Raw genomic sequence first — 12,942 nt, forward strand, 5'->3', positions numbered from 1 at the left:
GGAGTGGTAGCATGCACCTTTAGACCCAGCAACTTGGGAGGCTGAGGTAGGAGGATTGCTTGAGCCCAGGAGGTCAAGGCTGCGGTAAGCCATGATCTCACCACTGCACTCTTACCTGGGTGGTAGAGCAAAATAATAATAATAATAATCATCATCATCATCAATTCAGCAAATTAAATGCTACCCTATTTAACAATTGGAGACATTCTAGTTTGAGAATCACTGATCTATATTTGATATCAAACGATCATGCTCTATTTTGCACTTGTCTCTGAAATAGAAGACCAGCTTATAATTTGCCCTGCCAATTGTTCTTAGAAAAGAAGAGCTTGATAATAATTACTACTGCTGATTCTATAGCCTGAGAGAGCAAGGTGCAGATGAAGTACCACTGGCTGATATCAAGTGTGCAGTCTGCAGAACTAACAGTAGTTAGATCATAATCACTATTCATCAAGCATTTATTTAGTACCCAGTGAGTGGCAGAAACTTGGCTAAACATTAGGAATATAAACCTAAATTATATATTCTACCTTTGCTACTAAAGCTTACAATTTTGTGGGAGAAACTCTTGTAGACAAGGATAATAGTTCTAAAGTTAAAGTTCTATCATGGCCACAATATCATTGGTAGGGGTATGAATACCAAGTAGAGGCTCATTCATTTCCTTTCTCTCCCTTCCCTTCTCATTACCCTTTCCTTTCCTTCCCTCCTCCTTCTCTCCCTTCCCCTCCTTTCCTTTTTTCCCCCTCCCTCCCTCCCTTCCTTCCTTTCTTGGTGGCTAAGGGAATGGTGGATATGTCAGCTAGGGCTTCACGGAGGCGAACATGTCTGAATGAGATCCTCTGTGGTAAATTTTCTGCCTCCAGAACGTTCAAGTCAAATGGTATTTGAGGTACAGTTTCCTACTGGATGGAAGAAAACTTCCTTTCTTTCTGGCTTCAGATTTCTACTATTCTAGAATTACCTTTTTGGAAAAGATAGAGGAAGCAATAAACTCCAGAGAATTGCTTGCAACTTGAAAACGCACTAGTTACCTTGGAGGGGAACATGTATCAGAAGCATTTCAGAGAACAGTTTTGTTTTGTTTTTTAGACGGGGTTTCACTCTTGTTGCCCAGGCTGGAGTGCGATGGCGCGATCTGGGCTCACTGCAACCTCCATCTCCTGAGTTCAAACGATTCTCCTGCCTCAGCCTCCCGAGTAGCTGGGATTCCAGGCATGTGCCACCACGCCAGGCTAATTTTTTATTTTTACTAGAGACAGGTTTCTCCATGTTGGTCAGGCTGGTCTCAATCTCCCGACCTCAGGTGATTCGCCTGCCTCGGCCTTCCAAAGTGCTGGGATTACAGGTGTGAGTCACCACGCCCGGCCCTCAGAGAACATTAAGGGAAGAAATGTTTCGAAGAAAACAGTTTTAGCGTGTGTCCCAGAACAAATGATTCAAGTCTTCAGATTGAAGGGAACTCATGAGGATGCAATGGTACCAGAAAGAAAAATTGACCACATAAGAAATATCCTTGTGAATTTTCAGAACTTATGAGACAAGCAAATGGTTCTAAATGTAATCAGAGAAAGAGAAAAAGAGATTATGCATTAGGAGCTGGGAATCAATAGTATCAGATTTCTCAAAAGTAACAGTGCAGAGAAGATGACAGGCAAATATGACTTCAGAATTTGGATGGGAAGTTATGTTGGCCTTAAAATTAAATGGTAAGTCTTAGTTTTATTTTTAACCTCTTCTCAAAAGCTACTGAAGAGATAGCTACCCCCAAATTAAAAAATAAACACAGCAGGTAAGACATGGCAAAAGGAAGTCAAGAATTCAGCACAAGTGAGGATGGAACAGAATTTTCAGGATAAAAGTTGTGTACCAAGTCCATGGGTCAATCATTTCACATAAATCCTAAAGTTCTCTCTGGGAGATGTCTCTAAAGAAAGGGAAATAATAAATTATATATGACATATTGAGAGGAATTTTATAACGTCAAGCAATTTGGGTGGAAGAATTATTAATAGTTATTGAGAACATTAGGGATATCAATTACCAACCCCAGGAAAAACAGTTTTACAAGAAGGAAAATATAATTATAGCACACTCCATAAGCTGTGGCTAATTTTTTTCATGTAGTCAAAATAATGCAAATAGTAAACATTAAATTAACCAAAACATTTGAAGCAATGATTTTCAGTGCATAGGATTCTGTGAGGAGTGAGGTTAGGGAGAGCAGGGAAAATCATTTAAGGGAGATAGTCACTTTCTGTAGCAGGAAGTTAAGAGATAATGTCTAAAATAGAAAAAAAATCATAGTACAATCATATTGTTTAGAAATGCAGAGTTAAATATCAGAAGACATAGCTAAAAATAATTTAAAGTATTATGATTTTGTGTGCCATTTGCTAAGAAAGTTTTATCTCTGGATTTCAGAATTCATGCTAAAAATAATTTAAATTTTAAAATGTTCAACAGCAGTAATTTAAGATTGAGTTGATGCATAAACATGACTGCAGTTCTTCTACAATATGTCCGGTGGGACCAAACCATTTCTTTTGCCCCTTCCCACTCCCCACACCATGCCCTCACAATTACACAAACACCAGTCTCATGTATATAGCAAAGAAAAGGTGCCAGTTTGAATATTTATGGCACCAATATCCACGCAATTTCTATGAGATTCTTAGGTCAGTTCCTTCAGAGTGTCCTTTCCTTCCCCAACTCTCCTGGGGAATTCCTGAAATTTGGAACAGGTATTCTTAGGAATTGTCTAAGCCATCATTTTCCTAAAATGTTGTCTGAATAGAAGTTTAAGATACATTAAAAAACATGTAAATAGCATTATATTAGCAAATGCACATAAATGGGGAATTCTCTTAAATACCCACTTTTCCTGAATACCTCACTCACAGTACTGGGAAAGATAGCAACATTTTTATTCATTCCATCATATGCAGGTATCTTGTTTTGTGCTTTGAGAATACGTGTGATATATATAAATGTGTATGTGTATATATAAAATATATAAATAAATTATATATAAAATATATATACACATACACATATATACACATATGTATACACATACATGCACACATAAATATGTATATGTAAACACATATATATACACATATAAATGAACACGCTATTGACTTCTGGGTTGTGAGTATGTGTGTGTATACATATATATATCAATATAAATAAGAGAAGGCATGATTGACTCTAGGATATTCTATTAAATATCCTGAATATTTAATGGAAGGGAAAATAAAGACATAACGGTACTGCCACTTTACTTTTTTACTTTTTCCTTAGATAGCTAGAATTACTTCTAGTTTCCCTTAGAGTTTTTCATCCTGATTAGCCATCCCCTGTTAAATTTCTAGGTCACGTTCTCGGCCACCTACTGCTTTATACACATACAGACACGGACACACACACACAGACACATACACACGTATGTATATATATACACACAGACATATACACACACATATATATGTGTGCATATGTGTGTATATAAATATACACACACACATACAAAAACAGTTTTCACATAGCATGTGCTTAGTCACTGTGGGAAGAAAGAGAAGATGTAAGGAAAATAATCTCATGTTAATTAAACATAACTTATACTTTCTAAAATGCTCTCTTGGCATATGAACCAAGAAGAAGACACCTCTACATTTGGTGCATTTTGTTGCTATGTGGTGAGGGTCACTTTGGTAAGATGCATACATTGGAAACCTGAACATCCTCTAATGATATGAAATCTTACTGCATCTTAGCCTACTCTTGGGGAGTCACACTTGTACATCATATGTGCCCCCGGAACACTTACTGAATTGAATTGGGCAACTAGAAAAGACAATCAACAACCTGGAAACAGACATGATCACAGAATCACAACTTAATGTAGTTCTTCAACTCGAAGTAAATCTTCATTACAAAGAGCATTTGTGGAAGCCAAAATGAAACGCATTTCCTTTTTTTTTTTTTTTTTTTTTTTGAGATGGAGTCTTGCTGTGTCGCCCAGGCTGGAGTGCAGTGGCACGAGGCAGGAGAAAGAAACGCATTTTCTTAATGATAATGTCAAGAAACAAATTACCAAGCAAACTACATTGTGTACATTTGGGCGCCTTCCCACTGCCACACAGCTCAATGATCAATGAAGAAGGATCCTCTTTATTGCCAAACTGAACTAACATATGCTTAGGAGCAGCAAGAAAGCCCAGAGTAGATATTATATTTCTTAATTCCTTTATGTAAATACACAAACAAATAGCAAAAACCTTAAGATCACATTTTTAAAAAGTATTTCTCTGAGTCTAGTCCAGACAGTCAACTTTCAGTAAAAAACAACTAGTGTTTTTCCTTTAAAATATTCATGTTATCTAATCTAAATTAGACAAGACTAGAATTAGACTGTGGGTGGATAAACCTTTAATAACATGATAAAGAATTTACCTCCATATGATTTCATGCAGATTGCCTTTCTTTAGTAGCAATATGTGTCTTAATCCCACACAAAATCATTATTCATCTACTTTTACATACTTTGTTTAATGCTGGAATTTACTTGTTATACCTCATTACATGTTAGTGGAAAACACGAATCCCTGTTAAAATTTTTATTGGCAAATTGCTTAATGAAGATTAAAATATTATATATGAAGTAGCTTCCATGTCTTTTGACGTTTGGAAAGCATCAAAAACTTTACTAAATTAAAGAATAAGTCATCTATAATGAGCCGAGTAAGGGAAATAAGTAGTATATCACTTCTTTCAAAAGACACATCCAAAGTTCCATCAATTTTGGTATATAGTAGAAAAATGAAGAAATAGGTACCCAACTGAAAAATATTATTTTATTGTTGACCCATTTTTAGGTATGTCTGAGTTTTTACTGAACTTAAAACACTTTTTTTTCTTAGCCCTCAGTGATTCAGGCAAATTTGAAAGTTAACTCTTTCAATCCACTAGAAGTCAGCTTCTGAGAAAAGAGCAGGGTGTTGAAAAATTGCAAGCTATTATTTCAGCGGCGCTCTATTTTTACATCCAGGTTGCTGCTATTTAGTGTCACTTCCAGTAGTGTCTAATTTTCTTGCAGAGAGGAGACCAGATACTGGCAGCGTTTGACTTACCACCCACTTTATGGCTCAAATCAGCAAGATTTGGAGATTCTTTTAACATTTTTTTAAGCAACACACATGTAATTTGAGGAAACTGAGAATACTTTATGATATTTTCCTGATATCACTGAGATCTTTCTGGGGATACTGGTTTCTAGGAGATCCCAGAATTAACACAGCCATGAGGGACAATATTGCTTTATGGATGTAGTAATTTCTAAGTATCTATGTTTTATTTGGATCTCCATGTTTTATTTATTTTTTTTAAAGTATGCAGTTTCTTAATAGTAGTGTTTGATCCTATGCAGAATAATTTGGGCATTTACAAATACATTGTACCTTAGATTAATTCTGCAAATAAATTCATTAATGAATAATTATCTTTTTGGCCATAATATCTATTTTCTGTAGAATCTCTTACACTAAAGAAAAGTATTGCCTTTCCTCTGAGCTTGTTTCACTTGAAATTTTTCATGTAACAGGAAGTAGCTTAGGGTTCAATTTGATATTAAATGTGTAGCTGACCTTTTTATTATTGATGGCAAAGCAGTAGGATTGAAATGTGCTTTGCCTTATTATAAAAAGATATTTTTATTCAACAAGGAACACAGATTATAATGTTTTATCATCATCATGGTGAGATGTGGTTTTGCTTTAAGTGGTCACTTTATTTTTAGCTTTGGTATCATTTCTAAGAACACTCCAACAGTAGACACAGTAATCACTAAGTGTAAATAACAGATATAGCTACATCAACACAGGTGCTCAGATAGCAAGTTGACAGTAGGGAATTACATTTTTAGTCATTCTATAAGCACAATTTCACTGAAATCAGGAACAAGATGTCATTAGGAACTTAATTACCTCAGTGAGCTTGGTATCCTACCTGGGGTCAATGCCTCTGCTATCAACTTTCGTTTGTCTTCCATATATTTCTATCATCTCATTTTAATTTTGTCATCTAACTGTAAATGTTTGAGCTTATTTTGATCAACAAATGTTTTTCTTAATACCTAAGAAATATTAAGTGCATTAGAAACTTACAACGATAATTATAATAGTAAAAAAAAACCCTTCAATTAATTAAGCACTTATTACGGACTAAATACTGTATTTGGTGTATTACTTAGAAGCTATCTCCTTTAGTAGTAATACAAATATTATATGAAACAGAGACTATTATTGCTTTAATTTGATAGGGAAGAACTTTGGCAGGACTAAGTAACTAGCTTAGTGTCAAATTCATACTGGTGGGCAGGAATTCTCTCCCATTTTTGTAAGGATGTCTGTGAAATAACTTTTTTTTTTTTCCTGGTGATTAGGATTAGTTACTTAAATTCTACATACCTCAGTTTTCTCAGTTCTATAATGGGAATGAAAAAACTGCTGAGGGGAAGATGATAATGAGTTAATAATAATGAGATTATAATACATGTAGAACACTTAGTCCATGGCACATTTCAAGCACTCTCTAGATGTAAAGTGACTTGATCATGATAGTGGTGATGGTGATAACGATGATGACTCCTTTAGCTTTCGACTGATTTTAGCTGCAGAATCCAGGGCTGAGTATGAGCTGAAACTTATCTTTTTCTTCTGTGTCCATGATATTTCAATATAGATGAGCGATTAGAACAAAATGTGAGTGAAACACAACTATTCTTTATTCTTTTTTTTTTTCCTGAGATGAAGTTTTGCTCTTGTTGCCCAGTCTGGAGTGCAATGGCACAGTCTCGGCTCACTGCAACCTCCGCCTCCCAGATTCAAGTGATCTCCTGCCTCAGCCTACCGAGTAGCTGGGATTACAGGTGCCTGCTATCACACCTGGCTAAAGTTTTTGTATTTTCAGTAGAGACAGGGTTTCACCATGTTGGTCAGGCTGGTCTCGAATTCTTGACCTCCAGTGATCCGACCACCTTGGCCTCCCATATTCTTTCTTGATGAATTGACCTATGCCTTTTTAAACAAGGACTTGTTGATTATACTGTATGCAAAACACTTTGCACACACCAAATCTCATCTGATGCTCAACAAGAACTAGAAATCCCATACTTTACTAATAAAAAGCAGACACTCAAAGTAGTTATGGGGCAAGCATCAAATCACAGAGCTTCAAGTGGTAAAGAGGAAATCAGAGCCAGTTTTCTGACTTTGCCCATTATTTTTCTCAGTACACCACCCCATTTAAATTGTGGAAAATTCGCTAGTGCTCTGTTCTCACTGGCCTCATGTAACTTTTAATTTCAAACCATTTCTGGATGCCTATGCTTCCTTCTGGTGCTTAATGAACTTGAAATGTCATCTAATGAGAGTGTTGTTAACCTCTGGCCTCAGGCTCTGATGACTCTTTCCAACCTCTTACTTTCCTTCCCTTTTAAAAATTATTATTCTATTATTACAGGATGTCTGGAAAATAAGAAAGAAGTCCAACTCCCACACATTACCATTCCTCAACCCTGGTTTTCCGTTTTTTTTTTTTTTCTTCGCTTTTCTTCCCATTCATTTCACAAACATTTGTTGACAAACAAGCGTTGATAATTCCTGACATGCTAATTATTTTGCTAATTGCTGGGAATAAAAGAAACACTAATTGAGTATCTAAACTTGCTGTTTGATCTTCCTACTTCCTTTCTATCTCATTTCCATTAACAGGGCTGATTTTCTCTCTGAATTATTTGAATTGCATTGCTAAAACACTTTGTTATTTCAAGCTAATACAGAAACAACCTTTTCACACATACAATTGTCTTTTCCATCCATTTATCTCAACTAATGAGCAAGTTCATATGCATGCTGTTTATATGATCTTTCAGATTTTTTTTGGCATTTGAGTCACTGTTTAATCTTTTAAAGTTCATTTACATACTCTGTAATCCACTGAATCAAAACTAACAATCTTTTTAAACTGGGTCTCAAGATCCTAGTTTATTCATTATTATTCTGTTTAACTTTCTTAAAAATTGCCCATTTATTTCTCAAAACTCTATAAACTATCAGTTTAAAGCCAAAATAGAACCATAGAAGTAAACACTGTATTTCTCTATCACAACAAAGTCAATCAAGAGTCATTCTTCTCTGTAACTCTGTTTGGTCTATGTTGTTTATGCAAGGCGCTTATCTTTCATGTGGGGAAGGCAGGCCCAATATTCACACTACTTCCCTCAAATCTAAAAGTTTTCGGTGTTCCCTTGTCCTCTTCCAATTCTCATGTATAATTCTTGACCTGTCTCTATTTTGATAATAATTTCCTTGATCTAGATCTTGGTCATTTGGAACTTTGCCATACTGTAATAGTTTTTAAAGAGTGATTCTCATTTTATAACACTGACATCACTCATTTTTCAAGAGGAAACCAATAAAATACAAACAAAAGACGAATTTCAAATGATCCGTTTTTGACCTATTTTAAGCCGGTAAGACCTAAACCTCTATGAATAAGATTAAACCATTCCATAAGTATTTGTAGTGAGTTATACAGTATGGGTAGGTATAGACAGAGACAGAAAAATTCTCTTTTTAAAATTATAATGCCCTTATGAAAAAAATGAAGTGATGTGCTCTTTTTCACTAGGCCTTCTAGGAATCATGCAGTCAGCTATAAGGGCCACCACTTTATTGCACTTATTTCCCATTCCAATAATGTAGAGTGTGGTGACATTGAAAGGAAGTGTTGAATAGTGTATCTTTTAAGTAGAAATAACATTAGGAAACTCAATCTGGTCATGAAAATGGAAAAAAAAAAAGCATCATGACACATTCTTTCTAAAGAAATGGCGGCTACTAGAAATGGAATGTGTTACTTTTATGAGAAAGGGTCTTGTCTCGGAAGGTATACTGCTTCAGCATACACAGCAACAAATATTGTCATTTATGAAGTATGATGCAGGTGAAATAGCCAACGCTCCCATTTTATACCACATTGCTCAGACATTTATTTATATACTATAAAAATTCTGCATTGTACAACTGAATGACTTTGTAGAAGGCTTAGAGTAGATATACAAATCAATTAAGGGATTGAAAACATGCTGGAGAAATGTAAACTTTTTTTATATATCAATTTAGGCTTTTTATATATTTAGTGAAATAGAACATAGAATTGGAAATAAGCTACAGCAACAATGATTTAGGCTAGATAGAAGAAGGGATGTGTGGGGGGGGTTGCTGTAAAATTGCCTCTGAAAATCATTGGTTGGGATAGTTTTATTATGATCATTTGAGTACAAGGATATAAATTAGAAAAGTTATTTTCTAGCCCTATTTTTAAAGAAACACCAGATTAATATAATTATTAGCATATGGATTGATTTTGACATAAATATCAAATATAATAAAATAGTCATAAAGCAAGTTACGACTGTAAAGTGTTTGTTGTAGGCATACTAATTTGTTTTTTTTAAAGTTATGATTTTTTTCGCACATAAGTAACACTGTGACAGCTTTACCCTTTTTTTTTTTTTTTTTAATAAGAGGATCTCCAATTTTCTGTCTGTAAAGCACCCTTCTACTGGACATGTTCATACTTCATTATGCATAATTATTATTGGAGGGCAGGATGATGGGGTAAAAAGATACATGAATTATGAATCAGGGCACTGTGGGTCTGCTGTCATCTCTTCTGCTAGCTAGAGGTGTGACCTTGGACAGGTCACTTTTAAATCCCATTTCTCAGCTTCTTGTAGGCAAGCTCAAGACAGTGTTAGAGAAGACGATCTCTTATGTTCTTTCCTTCCCTGAAATTCCATTTGGAGATTTTAATTAAATCATAATTCAGGTAAGTCAGTATTTTATCTTTCACATATATAAAAAGTAGATTCTTTTTCTCATATTTAAGAGTTTTAACACAAATTGTCACTGAATAGTTAAAATGTATCAATATAAGTTATTCTAGTATAAAAATTGAGAATAGCTAATACAGCAGATGGTTACCTTGTACTAAATAAAAACTTATAAAGAAAACACTTACTTGATTTCTTATGGTTCAACTGTCAGAATAGCTCTCCATCTTTCACTTAGTATATTTTGTGTTCATCTAATAGATTTGAAAATGTACATGAATATTTCTTCCCTTTATGTACCATTTTATTTCTGGAAAATGATGATTTTTATTATAAATATTCAGAAATATAACAGTATCTTATGCATTATAAGTCCATACTTTTTCAGTCATTACTAAACTTCTTTCCTAATATATTGTACATTTAAACATTTAAGATTACCTTAAAGAGACTACAGTCAGGTGGAAATGTAATTTTACGATTACATAAAGTAAGGACACAAACAGTTTCCATATGACTGGAGTGATTTCTGACTGCCTTAAAAGAGTTATTGTGAGTGTCAGTGTCATTGAGATTGACTTCAATTATTCAAAATATTACACAAAATGTGACCTGAGCAGTGAATCCAAGAAAATTAATGTAAACTAAATTCGATTCCGACACTTAAATTTCCAAAACTCAGATTAAATACTACTTAGGAGAGAAATAATTCCTGAAATTTCACGTGTTTACTTTTTTTAAAAAAATGAACCTTTTAAGCTGTACAGGAGAAGCTTGACATATGGTTGAAACTGGCTTGGGTAAAATAATAAGAAATTCAATCTTCGTAGTTTTAAATGAGACACAAAATACTCTTTGGAGACTGATTATTAAGCAAAAGTCACTCGAGGGCTTTCTACTCTCCCTCTTGGCACAGGAAGGTAGGGTAGGAATTCATTTACACCTCACACTGATGTGTGAGAAAATGTATTTGTTTCACATTGTGCCAAGAAATAGGAAAACTGATCTGACAGCTCAATTAATAAGTAAGTTAAACATAAAAAGGGATAAAAATAAAATCTTACTTTATGGAGGAAAACAGTTAAATCTATATGGAGTCTATTTTAGAACTGACAGTTTGCTAAAACGAATTGACTCACAATTTTCTAGTTATCAAACATTTTCCACTTCTGATTTTATGGCTTTACTCTAAAACCTAGGAAGTCACCAACTCAGGGCAAGATGCTAACATTTATCTCAATCTTTCTCTCTCTTCAAAGACTGCCTCAAAGCATAAAGATAGTCCATAGCGTCTTACCTAGACAACGAGGAGCTGAAACGCCAAGGCATGACACTGCTCAACACTCAGGCTAGGAAAGAAGTCCGTCCCCGTTGGTTTCTCCAAAATCTAAGTTCCCATTTCGTGGTTGAGATCATGGCTCTATTCTGAGCAGTTTCACGCAGTGTGTGATTCTAACAAAAACACCCTCTGCAGCTGGAGGGAGCCTTAGCTAAGGCAGGATTCTGTCAAGGCATTCCTAGTGACTTCTGTCTACTAAATTCAGACTGAGGTTTTGCAAAAGGGGCCTCCACAACCAGGCCCAGATTGCCTGGAAAGTATTTCCTGCCTCTGAGGAGTGTGCATGCGAGAAAGGCTGTACGAAGAGAGGGGAGGAGGGGAGAGCCCAGCCGCCTGGGCGTTTTAGGAGTTCTGATTTTACACAGAACTCAAGTGAGTTTTGTCAGAGCTCTTGAGGTGATTAGCTGGAGAGTCATAAAGTCCTAGAGCTTTTTCTATCCCACACTGCTTATGAAAAAGAAAGAAAAAAAGAAAACATAGTTCTCTCTCCATCCACAACCTTTCCACTATATTAAATGTATAAGCACAGCTTAATCAAAATGCCTTTGCTTGCTCTCATTTCAAAAGATCTTTTAAGAGAGCAAGATGAATTTAGCCTTAATACCATAATTCTTCTAAATGGTAAAACCTTTTTTGAACGTGACTTAAAATTGGAAATGCTGCAGCTTTTCATTTGTCCCTGAGACCATCTGTAAGTAAAATCCCAAGCATCCAGTTAATAGAACGATTTCTTCCAGATCTCTCTGATCACAAGAATCCTTCACAGAATTAAAATAGTTTGTGTTATGGCAAATGCAGCAGCACATTACCTCTAGTCAGAATCCTCCAGTTACAAAAATCCAGTGCTGGAGCAGAAGACAGGCTCCATCTTGATCGTATTAGAGTCTTGCTGACATTAAACACTTACAACTGCTTCCATCTAGCATGGCAGCATTCCTGAATCACATCTCTAAAGCCGCTCATGGTATCTGCATCCTTCATTCGTCACAAATTTTGTGAACTATCATCTGTTTATCTTTTCTGCTTTCTTGTGCCTCCCCTGAATGACTTCCTTCTAGCTGCTCCAGGCTGGGAATTTGGACTACCATTTGGTTTTGATTAAAACCAGACAGCCAACTCTGGAGAATTTAGGGAATAAGCTAATGGAAACTGCAAGTATGGCTTTAATTAGTGCATCAATTAATAATAGATGTTAGCTCGTCTTATAATAAGATGTCACAAATACAAACACAGAGAAAGCTGAAGTCGTTTCAGGAAAGAAGTTACACCAATTTTCCTTCCCTTATGACCCAGAATCCTCTTTAGAGAATGTGGAAGGAAAGAAGAGGGAGGTGGCCTTGGGACATCCAGGCTGTGGAGAGGCCAGTAGAGCAGCTTCATTGTTTATACCAGGGAAGCAGGAAACAGCATCTCTGACTTTAATTATCTTGCTTGGTGGAAATTGCTCAGTAATGTCTCCCTTCTACTTTATTTACGATCAATGGATTCTGCTGCTATTTATGACTCAAACTTTTTTTTTTTTTTTTGGTGACTAATGATCAGATTAATTATTGGCTCTACGTGCTTCTTGCAAATTTCTAGAAGCTTTCAATAATAAGTGCAAGAATAATTCCAGTTGCATGTGATAAAATGAGTAACATATAATAAGAGGTAAAAGACATTTTTAACTTGTTGGCCCTAAGATCCATCCTGTTCTTCT

At 35.3% G+C, this 12,942-nt stretch overlaps 1 protein-coding gene across 1 annotated transcript in view; it reads right to left on the reverse strand.

The window, feature by feature from the left end:
* The window catches only part of DLC1 (DLC1 Rho GTPase activating protein), a 440,905-nt gene extending 429,365 nt beyond the window's left edge, over window positions 1–11,540 (reverse strand). Inside the window, exon 1 of the mRNA XM_033225795.1 lies at window positions 11,202–11,540. The gene's annotated coding sequence lies outside the window, so the exon portion shown is untranslated. The remainder of the gene's footprint in view (window positions 1–11,201) is intronic.
* Between the last annotated feature and the right edge of the window lie 1,402 nt (window positions 11,541–12,942).

The sequence above is a fragment of the Trachypithecus francoisi genome, unplaced genomic scaffold (assembly GCF_009764315.1).
Source record: "Trachypithecus francoisi isolate TF-2019V2 unplaced genomic scaffold, Tfra_2.0 Contig01440, whole genome shotgun sequence".
NCBI classification, from domain to species: domain Eukaryota; kingdom Metazoa; phylum Chordata; class Mammalia; order Primates; family Cercopithecidae; genus Trachypithecus; species Trachypithecus francoisi.